A 6,525-nucleotide genomic window follows, 5' to 3' on the forward strand; every position below is an offset into this window, starting at 1 on the left:
GATACTGTTTCCATTTATATCATGACAGAATTTGGTTGGCCAGTCGCTCTCATCATTCATATACCAGTAGGCAGGGCAGATTTTCATTGTTCTTGAACATCCTGTTTTGGAATTTCCCAGGAAGGAGTTCACATTTCCTCATAGTTTACTGCTATTTCTACTTTGTAGTGCTACAGTGAATATGGATGGTCCCTTAGAGAATCTGGACTGTGAGTATTTTGATATTCCAATTTATGATCCTGCTTGGTTCAATTTGGACTGGTCCAGGAAAAAGAAAAAAGAAAACAGAAAAAAGAAATTCACAGATTTATTTTTTAATAATGAAATTTAACCCCTTAAGGATACAGTGCCATTTTATTTTAATTTTAATTTTTATTATGCTTGGTGTGTCCCAAATAATTACATTTTCAGTATGGAAAGCAAGTTTGATAAAATCTGAATTTATGTTTGTTTGGCAACTGGATACCAAAGAGACATGTAAGAAATCTTTTCTTTTTTAAAAACTCATTTTTTGACTGCTCTGTCTTTATTGCTGCCTGTGGGCTTCAGTAATTGTGGTGTATGGACTTAGTTGCCTTGCAGCAGGTGAAATCTTCCCGAGCCAGGATGGAACACATGTCCTCTACATCGGCAGGTGGATTCTTAACCACGGGACCACCAGCGAAGCCCAAGAAATCTTTTCAAGGTTGGAGATTATTTAGATTTTTTTTAAAGTGTGTATTTATCTAAGTTAGTGTTTACATGGCGTTGAAATGGTACATGCACTAATATATGACTGACAGGAAAAGTCAGGGGATAAAAGACATCTTCACTTAAGAATGACTAAACTAAAAAAAAAGAAAAAAAAAAAAAGAATGACTAAATTTGGGAATTGTTAAGAGTAGAGCAGATAGATACTTCAGTGACTTGTTGCACCGAATAACTTACTATGGTAAAAACAACATTTACTTTGAGAACATTCCTATATTTTTTCAAAATAACTCATGACATCATTTTGTATAATAGATGAGCTTCTTTCTGTGGTCATGGTTTCATAATTTGTAAAACCTAAAAAATGTCTAAACTTCTTAGTTGGAATCTCTGTTTTTGTAGTTCTTTTCTAGAGTGCAATAACATTAAATTGCTTTGGGTTGAGTGTTTTAAATTCTGAGAGATATGACTTCCAAAGTCATTAAACAAACAGGCGGAAAGACGAAGTCAATGGCCTCCAACAGCTGTTTAAGTCAAATAATGGATTGTATGTGATTACAGACCGGATTGTTGTTTTTAACTAATGAAAAGGTAGACCCTCATGTTCCTAGAAACCCTGATATAAATATAAATAAAAATCTCTGATCTAAGTTCTAAAGCCACTCCTTTGGGCCAGTTTAATATACATGGTCGCTGGAATGGTAACCCCAAAACTACAGTCGGGAAGCTTGTCCCATTGGTGAGTGTACCAGAAAGGCTGCCTGTGGAATCAGGGCTGGATGTTCTGAGTGGCCCTCCTGTCTTGAGGTTGAAACCCTGTAAAGGGAGCTCTAAGGTGAAAGATGATTAAGCTTTTTTTTGGCCACTCCGTGCAGCATGTGGGATCTTAATTCCCTAACCAGGGATCGAACCCATGCCTCCTGCATTGTAAGTGCAGAGTCTTAACCGCTGGACAGGAAGTCCAAGGACGATTACACTTTGAAGCTGGCAAAGGTGCTAAAAGGCAGGAGCTGCTCTAGGAAGAGGGGAGACTTGCACTTGTTCTATCACCATGCTGTTGTGGTGGTTGAAGCTTTTTCAGCAGAACACAGGAGGACTCGTGTCTGAGGAGACAGGTTGTGTGCAGATGCTTGAAGAGCAGAGAAAGCGCAGGTGTGACTAGGCTGCAAGTCTTTCATGTCTTGTGTCTGTAAATCAGGTTGTTGTACTTACCATGGCTGTGTAACAATCTCAAAATATAGTGGCATTAAAAAAAAATCTATAGTTATATTAACAATGAAGGCAGCTTGTTTTTATTAGGTCTGGAGTTTCATCCAGAAGGTTAGAGGCCTGGTGGCTGGAATTGTCTGAATGCCCCTTTACTCACATGTCAGGTGGTCGATGTGGCTACTGGCTGAGGGTCTTTCTAGGGCTGTCCGCTAGAAGAGGTACGCATGACTGCTCTGTTTAGCCTAGACTTTCTCTCCACGTGGTGGCTGGTTGTCAAGGATAAGCATCTTCAGCCAATCTGGCTGGTGACCTGTGCCTCACACAGGGCCCCACACTCATCTCAGCCTTGGTGTAGTGTTCTCTGGTGGTTGTCTTGAAATTTTTAAGTGTTGCAAAAGGGGCTGCTCATTTTCATTTTGTATTGGGTCCCACCAATTATGTAGCTGGTCTTGATTGAGAGCCAGAGAAAGAGAAGTTGCCAGAGGCTATATGGCCCTTTCTGACCTCATCTAGGAAGTCAGGCTCCCATGACATTGTATTTTTTAGAAGTGAGTCACTGAGGTTTCCCATATTTGGAGAGAGAAGGATAGATTCCACTGCTTGATGGAAGGATGTCAAGGTTATATGAGAACATAAATATTGCTATCGCATTTGGTGGAAAATACAATCTGCTACAAATATTCTGCACATATTTCTGCAGGTGCCACTTACTGGGTACAGTTTTCATTTTGGATAATCTTGTATACAGAACGCTCAAATTAAAGTTAGAGACTGAGACTCCAATATATAGACTTGAGATAATATTCTGTAGCCAGATCACAATGTGAAAAGTTTACATCTCGTGTCTGAAACTCCTCAATCACTTTCATATGGAAGGAGCTGATATGGAGGAGAATTTTGAAATGATTTCTTTGGGAAGAGAAGTTGCTCCATTATAGGAAATGGTGAAAGTGAAAGTGTTAGTCACTCAGTCTAGCCTGATGCTTTGCAATCCCATGGACTGTAGCCCACCAGGATCCTCTCTCCACGGAGTCCTCCAGGCAAGAATACTGGGATGGGTAGCCATCCCCTTCTCCGGGGGCTCTTCCCAACCCAGATATCAAACACAGGTCTCCTGCATTTCAGGCAGATTCTTTACCGTCTGAGCCATCATTATGTCCTTTACTGCAACTTAAGTAAGAAGAGACTTCAGAGTGTCTGTTTGGAGAATTTTGAACTGTATTTCAAGCCGTTGCGATTCTCAGTAGACTAGTGCCCAATTCTCAGAAGACTTAGAGTAATGGCAACAAGATAAAGTGTTATTTTTTATTATAAATCTTATTATATTAAAATTTGGTATTGGTTATTATTATTTTGCTTAAAATATCATTTTATTTTATTTATTGTTTTACTAAAATTACTACTATTTTTAAAAGGTGGCAGTAATTTAAGTTTTTATTATTCCACCATAGAGTAAGCAAGGTAGGTAGCCCCAGGGTAGGGTTATTTATGGGCTCACCATACGTATCATAAGGGTTATATACAGACATGACCAACATCTGTGAGGAACGTATCATGAGGGTTATATACAGACATGACCAACATCTGTGAGGAACGTGTATCTTCTTGAGAAGCCCAAACCCAACACCGATTGACGCTTCTTGGCCATCACCAAACCCTCCTAGAGGCCATGGGAGGGAGTCTGTTCCAATGGGCCCAAGACATACTTAATTCCTCTCAGGAAAGGGAGGGGAAGTACAAGAAGCTGCTTTTGCAGATGACCACTGCAAATATTTGGATTCAGGTAGGATGGAGGGTTTATACCTCTAGATTTCAAAACAGCCAAAGAATATTTTCTGTGGACCAGAGATGTGAATCACTTGTGTGGGTGAATCAATGTATGATTATCATTGGTTTTATCTAATAAGGCCCTAAAGGAGCAAAGGACCAGAAGCCAGCAGTTGGAGTTGCTATCAGATTAATGAAGGGCTACAGGGCACCTATGACTAGAATGATCCACCATTCTTGTTTTTCCAGGACTGAAGCGTTTCCTAGAACTTGGGACTGTAAATGCTGAAACAGGGGTACTACCAAACAAACTAGAATGGTTGGTCACCCTTCGCTTGACAATCCATAATAGGATGCATCTGCCTGTCTGAGACAAGGGAATCTCGGGGGAGCCATTCAGGAGAGATCCTACTGGAGACCTATGAACGTGTCCATGAAAGAAAAACTCACTTGTGAACATTTTGGTAATCATGAATTTAGATTGATGTTATCAGTGGCTTTTTCTCTAGGCATGTTCAACCAGGAGGGTGTAGGCATAGAGTAGGCAGACATTGTATTTAACCAGAATAGGGTTATAATCCTAGAGAGTGGGATGAAGCAAGAGCAAGGCAAAGAAATTGGGAGCAAATTTACAGGAGTGATTATAATAAGTGACCATGGAATTTAAACTGGATAATGGGAAAGTGAGTGAGGATACAAGGAGAACCAGTGAAAATTTTGTAGGCTCAATGGATTGGAAGTATTTGTGGAGTTGAGAGATTATTGAAACTGGGGTATAGGAAGTGAACTGGAGGGAAAAAAACAAAAACAGTAGCTATTGGCCAGAAACTAGGTTGTTTAAAGTTGAGATTGTGGAGAGTTTGCAGTTATTCAAGGGTATATTCATGGGAATGAGTAGCCAGGGTGAAGGGGAGGGCAACATCAATGAAAGAAGGGAGAGCAAGGAATTGAGAGGGCAGACATGGAAAGCATCACTTTTATGATCATGAACTCATCAAGAAGTATAAGAGGAGTAGAACTAAAAAGAGTGAATCTTAAACTATCTTCCAAGAGGAACATGGAGTAACCAAGTAGCGATGAGAGCAGTGGAGGATTTAGAGGGTAGGAGATGACTTCAACAAATCCAGTCACCTCTAGAGTGACACACAGGTCTAGCTTAAAAATAGTCCCATCCATGTAATCAAGTGGACAACGAGGGACCAGATTTTATGTTAGTGTTTTTACCCTCATCATCATTATTTTTCAGTTTCAGCTGAGTACCTGAGTTTTATAACAGAGAGAGGAAAGAATTTGATGCTTGTTTTAATCCAACTAAGTAATGAATTTCAAAGTATAGATTGGGGTGGGGGAGGAGCCCTGGAATTCCTCCAGAACTTTATCAAGTTATAACTTTATGCTTAAGGATTCTAAGATATCACTAGCCAATTTTTCCTTTTGTCTTGTGACTCTACAGTGGAGTTTTCCAGAGGCTATGTGATGTTTGAGAGCACAACAGATTGAGTTCAGCAGCAGACATGAGAATCCAGCTGGTTTATATTAAATTAGAAATGAAATAAATTTCAAAACATGGAAAATGACACCATTTGGGGAACTACATTTTTGTTGTTTTGGAAAATAAAGGATTTTTCCCCCCATAAAAAATTTGTTATTTATGTTAACTTGCAATGGGTTTAATTTAAAAATTTTATTTATTTATTTAAAGTTTCTCCCTTTTATTAAGTAAATTTGCTGATTGTCTACTGCATAATACACATTGAAGATTCTGAGATAATTAGTTTTCTGTTGTTGTTATTGCTTAAAAATATTTACTTGTTTGTCAGGCTGCTTTGGGTCTCAGTTGCCGCAGGATCTCTATAGTGTCATGTGGAATCTTTTGTTGTGGCATATGGACTTCTATCTAGCTGTGGCATGTAGGCTTGGTTGCCTCATGGGATCTGGGATCTGAATTTCCCCACCAGGGATCAAACCTGTGTTCCCTGATTGGAAGGTGTTTTCTTAACCACTGGACCACCAGGGATATGCTGATTCTGAGCTATCCTGTACAGAGCATCAGATGATAGAGAAAATAGACACAGAAGCAAAATTCAAAGTTATAATGCCATGATAATATGGTCTCTCTGTAGGTATAACTACATTTCTTATTTTCTGTTCCTTCTTTTCAGAATGCTCCTAACCTCTGTCTTCTCATGGCTGGTTCCTTATTATCTGGAGTCTTAGGGAAAATATCCTCTTTTCAGGAAGACTTTGCCTCATTCTATCAGATAAATTATTTGATGTATCCTACAGCCAGGATTCTCCATATACACATCTGAGACACTAACCAACTATGCCAAACGTGATTGGGAATAGGTGATTTGCGATTCTCTAACATAAGCTCTACATGAACCGTGCACTTCCAGATGTTCAAGCTGGTTTCAGAAAAGGCAGAGGAACCAGAGATCAAATTGCCAACATCCACTGGATCATCCAAAAAGCAAGAGAGTTCCAGAAAAACATCTATGTCTGCTTTATTGACTATGCCAAAGCCTTTGACTGTGTGGATCACAATAAACTGTGGAAAATTCTGAAGGAGATGGGAATACCAGACCACCTGACCTGCCTCTTGAGAAACCTGTATGCAGGTCAGGAAGCAACAGTTAGAACTGGACATGGGTCAACAGACTGGTTCCCAATAGGAAAAGGAGTACGTCAAGGCTCTATATTGTCACCCTGCTTATTTAATTTATACGCAGAGTACATCATGAGAAAAGCTGCACTGGAAGAAGCACAAGCTGGAATCAAGATTGCTGGGAGAAATATCAATAATCTCAGATATGCAGATGACACCACCCTATGGCAGAAAGTGAAGAAGAACTAAAG

At 39.6% G+C, this 6,525-nt stretch overlaps 1 long non-coding RNA gene across 1 annotated transcript; it reads left to right on the plus strand.

Moving 5' to 3' along the window:
- The first annotated feature begins 219 nt into the window (after positions 1 to 219).
- Positions 220 to 6,148, plus strand: LOC122453815. The gene is made up of 3 exons (XR_006273187.1): positions 220 to 477; positions 572 to 685; positions 5,829 to 6,148. It is a non-coding gene; the product is annotated as an uncharacterized LOC122453815 (long non-coding RNA).
- Positions 6,149 to 6,525: the final 377 nt, after the last annotated feature.

The sequence above is a fragment of the Cervus canadensis genome, chromosome 15, assembly GCF_019320065.1.
Source record: "Cervus canadensis isolate Bull #8, Minnesota chromosome 15, ASM1932006v1, whole genome shotgun sequence".
In the NCBI taxonomy this organism is placed as follows: Eukaryota; Metazoa; Chordata; class Mammalia; order Artiodactyla; family Cervidae; genus Cervus; species Cervus canadensis.